Here is a 14,581-nt window from a genome sequence, read left to right as displayed (position 1 = left end):
CAGCCATTAATATGATAGAGTAGTATTCCATATAATAAACATATTGACTGTCATGAGGTGGCCAGTGACCCCAGCAAACAGCTCTGCTGTGGCTGGTGGCAGCCTCATAATAGTAAACATGTTAAAGAACATTCATGCATTGTTTGCAAGTTTCACTAGTCACACACTGCTTCCATCAAATGCAGTCGGACAGTTTGAGAAATTGGCCTTAGTTTCAAAATCTTTTCATACTACTTGCAGCCAATCATCTTTTATTAGTTCTGACAAACATTTATGTATTTTTTTACTATAAAACCTTTCTTACAGTTTGTAACCATATATGAGAAGAAAAGTTGCTACTCACCATGTAGAGGAGATGCAGAGTCGCAGATAGACACAACAAAAAGACTCTCACAATTAGAGCTTTCGGCCATTAAAGCCTTCATCAACAACAGGTGACAGAGAAAACACACACACAACTGCAGTCTCAGGCAACTGAAACCACACTGTTTGATTGTTGTTACTCCCAGTCCAAAAGCTTGATGCAAATCAAAAAACATACACTAGACTCTCGCTAATCCGGCCATTCCTGGCACATATGGTTGCCGGAATAGTGGAAGTGCTGGATTATTGAGTGTCTGAAATTTATTTTATTCCTTTATTTTGTTTTTTATTTATTTTGAAAACGTAAGGGATATAGTTACTGTACTTTATTAAACCAAAGGATACAATTTTAAAACATAGAGGATATACTTTATTAAATCCAAAAATACATTTAATTTTGAAAGAAAACGTAGTCCTTGGGTGTATACTGTACACAATTATACAACGTATCACTCTCTATGAAATATGTCCCTGATTTTTAACTATCGCAATAATGACATGCAACGGTGGCATGCTTTATCACACAACCGCTTTACAAGCATTACATTAGTACTGCATGTATCTGGTTGTTGCATATTGTACTCCAGGAAGACATCGGCAGCTTTAGCACCAGCAGTGTGAGACATCTTCATGCTCTATGAGAATGCAGGCTTTCTTGCCGAATCTCGATGATAAAATCTTCTCGGGTTGACAGCCAAGTCATTGTGTTGTTCTCCAGGAATGTTTCAGCAAGTTTCTTACTTGCCATCTTTCTTGTCTGGATCTTTATAGCCGCTGGACCACAGGCTTCTCTGCATCCTCTTCGCCAGTCGCGCCAATCAGGTGAGAGCGGAATCGGCGCGGTGGTGCGTGGTGGGGGGGAGCCGCGGGTGCCGGTCCTAGCGTCTCCTCCATGTCCCATAATTGTACTAAAATATGGGCCTACAGATGTGTGTGGTTACCTGACAACCCTTCCTGAAGATGAGAATGAGCTGAGACTTTTTCCATTTGCTTGGAAATCTTTGTTGTTCCAGTAACCTACAAGAAGCTTGCATTTGCATTTGAGTGTGTGAGTGTGTGTGTGTGTGTGTGTGTGTGTGTGTGTGTCGCCTATTGTTGACGAAGGCTTTAATGGCCAAAAGCTTTAATTGTGAGAGTCTTTTTGTTTTGCCTATCTATGACTCAGCACCTCTGCTATGTGGTGAGTAGCAACTATCCTTTTGACAATATTGTTACATATCCTATAGGTTCTAATAGCCTATACCTAGATTTATGTGAATATACTGTAGGGTCTAGTAGGCTATCCTTTGTGCGTGATTTTAATTTAATTTTCTTTTACTTGATCAGTTATCTAAATCTGGTATTGTTGATTGTTGTGGAGACTAGAAGGAGGAATGAACAGTATTATGGTCTTCGAGATATAAGAACTAAATAATATCAAATCCAGTACTGTAGCCTTCTATGAATTTGTTCTCTGTTTTGATGCCAGTATCATCGTAGAGCAACAGTATATATAACTTTGATCCAGTTACGGACAGTACATAAGAGTAGAAACTTTTAGGATCTGTCTTCACATCAGTAGACAAAATACCTTTAGGAATTAACTGAATGTTTTTCTATTGCTTCACTTATGCCATTGTAATTTGTTCTTTTTTGTTTGTTAATAAGGCTTCAACATAGTTTAAATCCAAAATTTAAGTCTAGTGTACTTGTCTCTCGTAAATAACTTTGTCAAAAGAATAAAAGCTATCCACAGCAAAAACTCCTTTAGCTTTCTTTTAAATAATTTATTATATTTTCACAGGGACTTAATATCTCCTTGAAACGAGTTCAAATTTTTGGTACTAGTGTATATCACATCTTTTGTGCAAGAGAGAGTCTACAGGTCATAATGTTTGTTATATTTACTTGTTTGTTGTATCTATGCCGTTTAGTTCCTTTCAAATGGAGAATAATTGTCAGTATTCAAATCATGATTTGAATAAATAAATTGTGAGGTAGCACAGAGTAAAAATTCATGCTTAGAAAGACTGACAGATGGTTCTTGATGGCATTCTGCATGTAGCTCTGGCAATGTTTCCTAAATAATAAAGATTTTTCAATACTGATTAATCACTCTTGAAAATAATTTTATAACCCATAAGTGAACAGAAATAAATGAAATAAAAACATCCAGTGGTAGACTTTTAGAAGCCGTCATGGAATTGGAGGACAAGCTAAAAGTTTCTGAGAGCTGGCACAGAAGTTCAATGGTGTGAATAGCATAAGGCATATAACTTATACAAGTTTTGGTATAGTATTCATCATACCAAGGGCAATCAGTCATAAAGAAATTTCGTAGTAATGTGTAGCTTAACTATTCAATGAAAGACAGCACCATAAAAATGATAACTTCTGTGTTCCTATTCTGAAACTTCAACGGTCTTGGCTTCAGGGGCTCCTAAAGGCCAGCTAGAGCATATAGAGTGTTAAGCATTTGTGGAATAGGCATCTACACACAAAATTTGTACAGAATTCGAGGTAGTAATGCAGAAACCCCTAAATCATTTAACTTGGAATTACCCATTGAAACAACTGGGATCAAACTTGCTATTTATCATCTCTCAAATTGTTTTGATTTTTTTATTAAAATTAATAGTTTAAAGTTTAAACAAGAACATTTATTTATTTGATAACTATAATTAGTATTTTACAATATTTCTGTAGTGTTTTAAAAATGAGGATTGCCTGGGTTGTTTGATGTAGTATGCAGATATTGCTTTCTTTTACATGATATTTTACGCTAGTGATGGTCCTTGTTTTTTTTTTTTTTTTTTTTTTTTTTTTAGTCATATAAATGCCTTGAGGAAAAGTAATTCCAAATATTAGTGCCACTTGGTTGTTGAATAATTTGTACTTTGAACTGCTTTTGTTATACACAGGTCTCTTATCTGCTCCTTGGAGACATAACTTAATGGCCAGCATAGTTTTTCCATTTATTGTCCTAATTACTTTCCAATGGGACTTAGTTTCTGTTTTATGAATGTTTAGGCTGTTAATAGTGAGTTGTAGTTTATCATGATCAGAGACACAAATTAGAACTTGACTAATACAGATGTCAACTAATTTTCAATTACTGTGCTTGCATATGGAGCTATTTTTGGAGGAAAACTGATCACAGTAGGAAGATTCTCTAATTTCTGTCCAGAAAGCGTGTTGACTGATGTCATACTGCCGACAGTCATAAGAGTGTGCCACTACTGAATCCCATGCAGAACAGGTCAAGACATACCTGAACACGTTCCTACATGGCAGCACATTGTAGGGTGATGGTGTAGTGTTTACAGTCAAAACCCAAAATGGATCAGTGAACAAATACACTGTCCTGTTTCAGACTTGGGTAATCGAGGAAAGAAATTCATGAAATGCTGAAGATGGTTAATGAATAACATGTTGTCACCTTGAAGAGTGTTTATGAGTGGTTTAAACACTTTTGAGAAGGGCAGGACACTGTGGAAGATGCCCACTAAATTGGCTGACCTACAAGTACATTCACACTGGACAATGTACAGAAAGTAAAGGAATTTTTGTCCCGGGATCATATTGCAACAGTGTGAAAGCTAGCAGAGGAAGTGGAAATTAGTTGCGAGACAGTCCACCTGATAGTAATCCATGATTTGGGTGAATCTTGGATTATTCCCAACTGATGCCCACACTTTGACACTGGAAGAAATGCAACTTCAGCTTGACACATGTGGAGACTTCATCGACATGGCAGATCAAGACAGAAATTTCCTGAAAACTGTTTCACAATTGATGAGAACTAAGGTCTGAAGCGTGACCTGAAGACAAGCATGAATGTGTGAAGAGGTGGGGTCCAGGGTAACCAAAAAGCAGGAAGCTGTACAGTAAGAGATCCCACAACAAGACAATTCTTGTGGTTTTCTTCAACTCTAAGGGGCTAATTCATAAGGAATTCCTTCCTGGGGACACCACCATTAAATGCCATTACGCATGTGGAAGTACTGAAATGTCTATGCAACAAATCATCAGTTGTGTTGTATGCAACCCAGTCTCTCTGTTTATTTTTTATATGAAATTATCTTGCTAACTTATAATTTCTGACTACAAGTTTTTCTTTACCAAAGGTAACTTAGTACTCACTTGAACATAGAGTATGGGCAAACTCTATATATTTCTGCTCACCCATATTGACCATTAATTCATTTAGCTAACTGCATATGCCATTAATATTTTTATGAAAAATTCCTAGCTTTTATATTCAGAAGCAGTTACAAAAAACACCCAAAAAATCTGTTAACTGATGATTTGAGGAAGGCATCTTTAATCTGTATTTTAATTGCTGATTCGTATAAGATTCTCTGTGTGCATGCATCGTAGGACTCTTTAGAATCGTCTTCATCCTGCTTTTTCCTGGTCGTCTGTGCAAGGTATCCTGATTATATCCACTGCCTTTCTTGCAGCAACCTTTTGATTTTGTGAGTTATTGTTCATACCTGTTGCCTTGGAAAAAGGTGTAGGTCACATATGTCTACAAGAAGGGAAGTAGAAATTATCTACACAACTACCATCCAATATCCTTGACATTAGTTTGTTGTAAAATCTTGGTACACATTCTGAGCTCAAACATAATGATGTATCTTGAACAGAATGAACTTCTCAATGCCAACCAGAATGGATTTTGAAAACATTGATCATGTGAAACCCAACTAGCACTTTTCTCACATGACATACTGAAAGCTTTGAATCAAGGCAACCAAGTAGATGCAGTATTTCTTGATTTCCAAAAAGCATTTGACTCGGTACCACACCCACAGGCACTGACTGCATGGGACCTGAGGGGGCCTGAGCCCCCTCAAAAATTCGTTTGGGGGGGGGGGGGGGGGGGGGCAGAGACCCCCAATAATTAAAGAAAATTATTAGTTATATTATGCTTTGTAAAATCACAAAATGATGTTGCAATTTTTTATTTTCCTTGTTTGACGAGTTACTTTTTAGAATACATTCAGTAATCAGTTAAAACAAATAATTATTACAGGAGTAAGCAGGTTAACTGAAAACGAGTGCTGTGAATCATGAAAGTGTTACGGTCCTGCGGGCACACTTAGAATTTGTCCCAGTGCGCAAACCTTCGGGTAAAGTCTGGCGCCGGCCGGCCAGCACTGTGGCCGCAGCGACATCAAAAGGTCTGGAGCAGAAGCACCTGGAACCCTTCACCTCACATCGCCTTGATGCTTTGAGACATTACGACACCGCAGCTATATAAAGCCCACCCTGCCGTCGCAGTCATTCAGTGTGGATAGTTTTGTTCAATGCATGCTGCAGACGTGTTTAATGTTCCAACTTTGGTGTCTAGTGGACTATTTTATATGACTATATTTTATTCATTTACTTTAGTCTCTTAGTGTATTGTGAATTAAGTTTGGAATGGATAAATTTGTTACCAAAAAGGTGTGCTTGGAAGTTGATGATACTGCAAGTCAACCTCCAACAATTACTGTGTTGTCAATTGCTTCATCATCTTCAGGCGAGAACTGTTCACAGCCAAAATCTCGACAATCTGGTAAGGGAAGATCATTTCAGAAGTCTTGGTTGATCAAATATACAGGGCTAGAATATGAAGCATCTACCACAAAAGTTTTTTGCAAAACCTGCAAAGGGGAAGATGCTAAAAATCTATTACAATTTTCTTCAAAAGAAGAAGATGCATTTACTTCCATTGGGTTTTCTAACTGGAAAAAGGCTTTGGAAAAATTCTGTCTTCATGAAAAAATGTTTATGCATAAAGAAGGTGTCCTGAAACTAAATTCTGTCACTAACTGAAGTGTGGCCTCCCAATTAAATAAACAGTTAGATAGTGATATGACGAAAGGCCATTTAGTTCTTGAGACAATTTTTACTACTGTTCAGTTTCTATGCCGACAAGGACTAGCAATTAGAGGGCATGAAGATGTAAACTCAATCTTTTTTACAATTGTTGGTACTCCGAAAGAATGACATACCTGAGTTTAAAGATGGGTAGGGCATTTGGGGTATAAGTGGGCATCGCATGATATTCAAAATGAGATCATTGATCTACAGGAAAGTCTGTGTTAAGAAAGGTATTGGCTTCAATCAAGAAGACTGAACATTTTTCTATTATGGTAGATGAAACAAGTGATTCTTCGATTCACGAACAAGTGTCATTTTGTATTCATACTGCTGATGATTCCTTAATCATCAACGAAGACTTTATCGGCTTATACGAGACCCCCAACACTGAATCACAAACTCTGTTTAGTATTTTAAAAGACATTTTTGCTTGTCTCGATTTGCCAATGGATAACTTAAGAGGACAGTGCAATGCTGGTGGCACAAATATGAGATGTAAGTTCAAAGGACTAAAAAAGTTAATTTTGGATATACAACCAAAAGCACTTTATGTGCACTGCACTGCTCACAGTTGACTTGGCAGTTGTAGACAGTTTCCGCCATCTTACTTCAATGAGGGATATTATGGCTTTAGCCAAGGACTTAATAAACACCGTAAGGATGGGACTTTCCAGAAGCATACGCTGTGACAGTGCCAATGACCAAGCTAGTCTACAACCCCTTTGCCCAACTCGATGGACTATGAGAGCGTCTAGTATTTTGAAAATATTTTGAAAAACTTTGAAGAACTTTTAGAGTTTTTTGAAACATTTTCTGCAGAGGACAAAACAGGTGCAGGTTACAAATATGCAGGCTACCTTGAGTCAATGTTACAATTCAAGACTTATTTCTTTTTACATCTTTATTACAATGCAGTGAATCCAGTAGAGGATGTCAGTGAAAAAATTCAGTGCCCTCATCTAAGTGTTGCTGATCTGGAAAAAATATATGAGGGCTTGATTTGTATATTGAATGGAAGGCGTGATAGTTTTGAACACTTTTGGGAATTGTGCTTAAAAGAAAAACCTTCACAAGTTGATGATCCTTCACTTCCTTGGAATAGAAGTATACCACAGAAGTATGAAAACAATGAAGCCAGCTCACTGCACACTTTCAAAACCCCAAAGGAATACTACGAAGCTATTTACATTGAAGTTTGTGAAACGGTGCAATCTTGCATTACTGAGCGGTTTGCTTCAACTGGACCCACTCAGGTCACTGTAGTTGAACAAGAGTGCTTGATTTTAGTAAACAGAGGTGAAACAAATTTGGAAAAATGAAATGAGTTTTTCAAAAATGACCTAGACATTGAGAGACTGCACTTACACTTGAATACGTTAGCCAACATCGCTAATGAAAAACAACTGGTCTTAAAAAACATACGTGATGTAAGAAAGTACATTACACAAGAGCCTGCAGTTGGAGAAATGTTATGTGAAGTAGTGAAGTGTATTAAGCTTCTCCAAGTAGTTCCAATCACAACAGCAACAGCAGAGCAGTTATTTAGCGCCCCTAGACATCTGAAGTCATATCTCTGATCAACAATGGGACAACTTGGCTGTTCTTCACACCTACCAAGATGTTTGGGTGAATTGGATATCCAGCCAGTCATCAACAACTTCATATTCAGTAATCCAGTCAGATGATCAACATTTGCACCTTTCTAAAGACACTCTAGCCCTAATAATGGCATTTAAGCAATATTAAAAATCTTTATAAAGTAGAGAATTAAATACATATATAATGTTAAATTTTCAGTTTCGAAATATTAGTACTAGTGTAGTAGTGTATTACTATGTTACTATAGTACTATATTATTTATTTTCAAACATTTAATAATTTTTAGGGTGTAAGACCCAATTAAAACCCACTATTTACACACTTTTTGACTGAAAGTACTAGGCATACTGTATTAACTGTATTAAAGCATTAACTTTGAGATATTGTTTTTATGTAACGAACCCTGAGCCTTATTCAATGTAAGCTTAAATTAACTATTTTACTTATTAATCAAAGTGCTATTACTGTGCAACAGCAATATTTTATGTTTTATTCTTTTAATGATACTTTAGGATTTATTTGAAAACAATTTCAGTCTTTTCAGAGCTATTTATTCACTGCTGTGTAATAGTCTATAAGCATGATTATTACTGTAAATTAAATTAGCTTTTTACAAAAATACCATGTGTGTTTATGTTTTGTTTCTTTTTTCAAAGCCAAAAAATGTGTCAGGCTTGTCGAGTTTCCCTTAGTGTCGAGTTATCAAGAGTCCAGTTTTTGGGGTTCTAATGTTGATCATATGACTCTAAAATGCTTAAAAAGAACTTTAAAACTCACTATTTTTCATCTAAAATTTAGAAAATTTCCTAGGGCAAGACCCCCAGTATGGGCCCCACCCCAATATTTTTTATAAGTCAGCACCCCTGACCACACCTATGCGTATGGTCATATGGGGTATCAAGTGAAATTTGTGATTGGATTGAGGACATTTTGGTAGGAAGGCCACAGCATGTTATCTTGGATGGAGAGTCATCGTCAAATGTAGAAGTAACTTCGGGTGTGCCCCAGGGCAGTGTGTTGGGACCCTTGCTGTTCATTAACAGTAAAATCATGCTTTTTGCCATAACGCAGTTATCTATAATGAAGTACCGTCTGGAAAAAGCTGCATAAATATTCAGTCAGATCTTGATAGGATTTCAACATGGTGCAGAGATTGGGAACTTGCTCTATATGTTCAGAAATCTAAAATTTTGCACTTCACAAAACGAAAAAATGTAGTAGCCTATGACTATAATATCAATGAGTCACTGCTGGAATTGGCCAACTCAAACAAATATCTGGGTGTAACACTTTGTATGGATATAAAATGGCATGATCACATAGGTTCAGTTGTGGGTAAAGCAGATGGTAGACTTCGGGTTATTGGTAGAATACTGGGGAAGGCAATCAATCTACAAAGGAGATTGCTTACAAATCATTCATTTCAATTATTCATTCTAGAATATTGCTCAAGTGTGTGGGACCCATACCACATGGGGCTAACAGTGAATACTGACAGAGATACTGAAGAAACTGAACTGGAAGACTCTTGAAAATAGACGTAAACTATTCCGAGAAAGTCTATTAAAAAGTTTTAAGAATTGGCTTTAAATGATTACTCTAGGAATATACTACAAACCCCCTACATACCACTCACATAGAGATCGTGAGGATGAGATTAGAATTCTTACTTCCTTCCCACATTCCATACATGAATGGAACTACATTGAGAAAATGCAGTGCCTGCTAGATGACGACTCCTGTAGGAAGATCAACACTGATGCCACGAAGAAGGTGGAGAACAAGACCAGGACTCTACTCAAGGACGCGGATCTACCAGAGGGGGACACCAAGAAATTGTCACCTCAAGGACCTGTACCACCAAGACTCTATGGACTCCCTAAGATCCACAAAGAGGTGTCAGCAACATTAGGACATCTACTTACTTGCTGGCAAAATATCTGGCTGAATTACTTAGCCCTTATGTAGGTAAATGCCCTCACCATATCCGTAATTCTGTGGATTTCGTGAAACATCTCGACAACTTCAGACTGAAAGACACTGATATCCTAGTGAGCTTCGACATGGTTTCACTATTCACCACGATGCCTCTACGAGAGTCAGTCGAGCTTATTGGGCAGAAATTTGACGAGAAGACCACTGAACTCTTTAGGCATGTCTTGACCTCAACGTATTTTCTATTTAATGGGGAATACTATGAGCAAATGGATGGAGTCGCAATAGGCAGCCTACTCTCGCCAGTGGTCGCGAATTTGTACATGGAGTACTTCAAGGAGGAAGACTTGGTGTCATCCAATTGGAAACCCACTTGTTTCTTCCGTTATGTCAATGACACGTTCATCATCTGGCCCCATGGTAGGGACAAGCTCCTGGATTTCCTTACACACCTAAACTCCATACATCCAAACATCAAATTCACTATGGAGATCGAAGCAGAAGGAAGATTACCATTCCTGGACGTCATGGTCAAGAGAAGAGCTGATGGTACCCTGAGCCACGGTGTGTACAGGAAGAAAACGCACACTGACATGTGCCTGCATGCAGACAGCTGCCACCACCCTTCTCAGAGGAATGGAGTACTAAAAACACTAGTACACAGGACGTGCAGTATCTCTGATGCAGAGAATCTGCCCCAGGAATTGGAGCACCTCAAAACCGTGTTCCAAAAAAACGGGTACTCAGAATGGCAGATTAGATGCGCTCACCATCCCAACGCCACAGCACAACCTGTGGAGACGGATGAAGTCACGGAAGAAGAAACACAGAGTTAAAACCATCTTTTGCCCGCCCAATAAAACACAGGCATTACTGGGAAGTGTGAAAGATGACCTGGGTTTGAGGAAGGCCAGCATATACCACATTCCCTGTGAGTGTGGGAAGACTTATATCGGACAAACAGTACGCACCATCGAAAATCGTTGCTGAGAACATCAAAGGCACACTCGACTGAAATATCCAAATAAGTTGGCAGTAGCAGAGCACTATTTGTCAAAGAAAGATGAGATGGATTATGAGCGTACCAAGATCCTGGCTTAGACCTCTAAATATTGGGACAGCGTTATAAGAGAGGCTATTGAAATTCGCACCAGGGAAGATCTTATCAACTGAGATTGCGGCTACAACCTCAGCAAGGCTTGGGACCTGGCATTGAATGTAATTAAGAAGCAAGAAGTACGAAGTGGCAACCAGGGCAGACGTAGCAAGCACATCGACACTATGACAGATTCCGATGCCCACGTCTTTGCAACCGCAACCGCGGGCGCATCGGCGAAGAGAGCGGCCCGCGGAGGGAGGGGATTTAAATCAGCCGCCCGCCCTCAGGAGCTCAGTTCGTCAGCGCACCTGATGATGGCGACATGTCTGATCGCCGAAATATTGCGCACATTGGACACTATGAACTGACAGTATACCCGTGGACTGTTCGAGTGAAGAATCACTGCTATAAAACTGTTTGCACGAACCAAAACTGAATTTAACATATTACATTAACAGGAATGTGGTTACTTTTAAAAAAGCTACTATTGCAAAATTAATGTGTGATGTATTTTTTTTTTTTTTTTTTTTTTTTGTATGTCTTATTGTATCATAAGAAAATTAGGAGTGAATTAAAGCTGCTCTTTTCTGAATGTCAATAAGTGTTAAACTGATATGTTTCAGTTGTTAGGGAATTACTTTTTAAGACATACAGATGCAGTTGTTAGTTGATGTATGAAGAATCACAGATCACAATGTAGTCCTCCATTCTTATGAGAAATTTCTTTTACTCTAAATCACACTTGATCAATGTATGCATCCAATTTCAAATGACTTAATTTGTCTCATATTATTATTGGCATTTCTTATTTCTTGGCACAGAAATTTGCCAACTTAACATAGTGCTTAAAATTTCATTTAGGTAAAAAACAACTTGCAGTTCAAATTTACATTGTGTGCACCATAGAATAATGACAAATGTGCTAGATTTACATCTACATCTATACTCCGCAAACCACCGTGAAGTGCATGCAGAGGGTACTTTCCATTGTTCTGCTTATTATGTCTTCTTTCCATTCTATTTATGGTGGAGCAAGGGAAGCTGTAAGTTGTATAATCTTATCTTGGCTATCCCTACTGGTATGCTACATTAGAGGTCTTAGTATATTACTAGATTTCTCATTTAAAGATGGTTTTTGAAACTTTGTAAGGAAAATTTAAAAAGGGAAATGGATAGGTTAAAGTTAGATATAGTGGGAATTAGTGAAGTTCGGTGGCAGGAGAAACAAGACTTCTGGTCACGTGACTACAGGGTTATAAATACAAAATCAAATAGGGGTGATGCAGGAGTAGGTTTAATAATGAATAGGAAAATAGGAATGTGGGTAAACTACTACAAACAGCATAGTGAATGCATTATTGTGGCCAAGATAGACACGAAGCCCATGCCTACCACAGTAGTACAAGTTTATATGCCAACTAGTTCTGCAGATGATGAAGAAATTGAAGAAATGTATGATGAAATAAAACAAATTATTCAGATAGTGAAGGGAGACGAAAATTTAATAGTCATGAGTGACTGGAATTCGGCAGTAGGAAAAGGGAGAGAAGGAAACGTAGTAGGTGAATATGGATTGGGGGTAAGAAATGAAAGAGGAAGCCGCCTGCTAGAATTTTGCACAGAGCACAAGTTAATCGTAGCTAACACTTGGTTCAAGAATCATAAAAGAAGGTTGTATACATGGAAGAAGCCTGGAGATACTGACAGGTTTCAGACAGATTATACACTCCTGGAAATGGAAAAAGGAACACATTGACACCGGTGTGTCACACACACCATACTTGCTCCAGACACTGCGAGAGGGCTGTACAAGCAATGATCACACGCACGGCACAGCGGACACACCAGGAACCGCGGTGTTGGCCGTCGAATGGCGCTAGCTGCGCAGCATTTGTGCACCGCCGCCGTCAGTGTCAGCCAGTTTGCCGTGGCATACGGAGCTCCATCGCAGTCTTTAACACTGGTAGCATGCCGCGACAGCGTGGACGTGAACCGTATGTGCAGTTGACGGACTTTGAACGAGGGCGTATAGTGGGCATGCGGGAGGCCGGGTGGACGTACCGCCGAATTGCTCAACACGTGGGGCGTGAGGTCTCCACAGTACATCGATGTTGTCGCCAGTGGTCGGCGGAAGGTGCACGTGCCCGTCGACCTGGGACCGGACCGCAGCGACGCACGGATGCACGCCAAGACCGTAGGATCCTACACAGTGCCGTAGGGGACCGCACCGCCACTTCCCAGCAAATTAGGGACACTGTTGCTCCTGGGGTATCGGCGAGGACCATTCGCAACCGTCTCCATGAAGCTGGGCTACGGTCCCGCACACCGTTAGGCCGTCTTCCGCTCACACCCCAACATCGTGCAGCCCGCCTCCAGTGGTGTCGCGACAGGCGTGAATGGAGGGACGAATGGAGACGTGTCGTCTTCAGCGATGAGAGTCGCTTCTGCCTTGGTGCCAATGATGGTCGTATGCGTGTTTGGCGCCGTGCAGGTGAGCGCCACAATCAGGACTGCATACGACCGAGGCACACAGGGCCAACACCCGGCATCATGGTGTGGGGAGCGATCTCCTACACTGGCCATACACCACTGGTGATCGTCGAGGGGACACTGAATAGTGCACGGTACATCCAAACCGTCATCGAACCCATCGTTCTACCATTCCTAGACCGGCAAGGGAACTTGCTGTTCCAACAGGACAATGCACGTCCGCATGTATCCCGTGCCACCCAACGTGCTCTAGAAGGTGTAAGTCAACTACCCTGGCCAGCAAGATCTTCGGATCTGTCCCCCATTGAGCATGTTTGGGACTGGATGAAGCGTCGTCTCACGCGGTCTGCACGTCCAGCACGAACGCTGGTCCAACTGAGGCGCCAGGTGGAAATGGCATGGCAAGCCGTTCCACAGGACTACATCCAGCATCTCTACGATCATCTCCATGGGAGAATAGCAGCCTGCATTGCTGCGAAAGGTGGATATACACTGTACTAGTGCCGACATTGTGCATGCTCTGTTGCCTGTGTCTATGTGCCTGTGGTTCTGTCAGTGTGATCATGTGATGTATCTGATCCCAGGAATGTGTCAGTAAAGTTTCCCGTTCCTGGGACAATGAATTCACGGTGTTCTTATTTCAATTTCCAGGAGTGTATAATGGTAAGACAGAGATTTAGGAACCAGGTTTTAAATTGTAAGACATTTCCAGGGGCAGATGTGGACTCTGACCACAATCTATTGGTTATGAACTGTAGATTAAAACTGAAGAAACTACAAAAATGTGGGAATTTAAGGAGATGGGGCCTGGATAAACTGACTAAACTAGAGGTTATACAGAGTTTCAGGGAGAGCATAAGGGAACAATTGACAGGAATGGGGGAAATAAATACAATAGAAGAAGAATGGGTAGCTTTGAGGGATGAAGTAGTGGGGGCAGCAGAGGATCAAGTAGGTAAAAAGACCAGGGCTAGTAGAAATCCTTGGGTAACACAAGAAATATTGAATTTAATTGATGAAAGGAGAAAATATAAAAATGCAGTAAATGAAGCAGGCAAAAAGGAATACAAACATCTCAAACATGAGATCGACAGGAAGTGCAAAATGGCTAAGCAGGGATGGCTAGAGGACAAATGTAAGGATGTAGAGGCACATATCACTAGGGGTAAGATAGATACTGCTTACACGAAAATTAAAGAGACCTTTGGAAAAAAGAGAACCACTTGTATGAATATCAAGAGCTCA

Source organism: Schistocerca americana, chromosome 6 (assembly GCF_021461395.2).
Source record: "Schistocerca americana isolate TAMUIC-IGC-003095 chromosome 6, iqSchAmer2.1, whole genome shotgun sequence".
Classification (NCBI taxonomy): domain Eukaryota; kingdom Metazoa; phylum Arthropoda; class Insecta; order Orthoptera; family Acrididae; genus Schistocerca; species Schistocerca americana.
The sequence above is the reverse complement of the archived record's forward strand: the minus strand, read 5'-3'. Positions refer to the sequence as shown.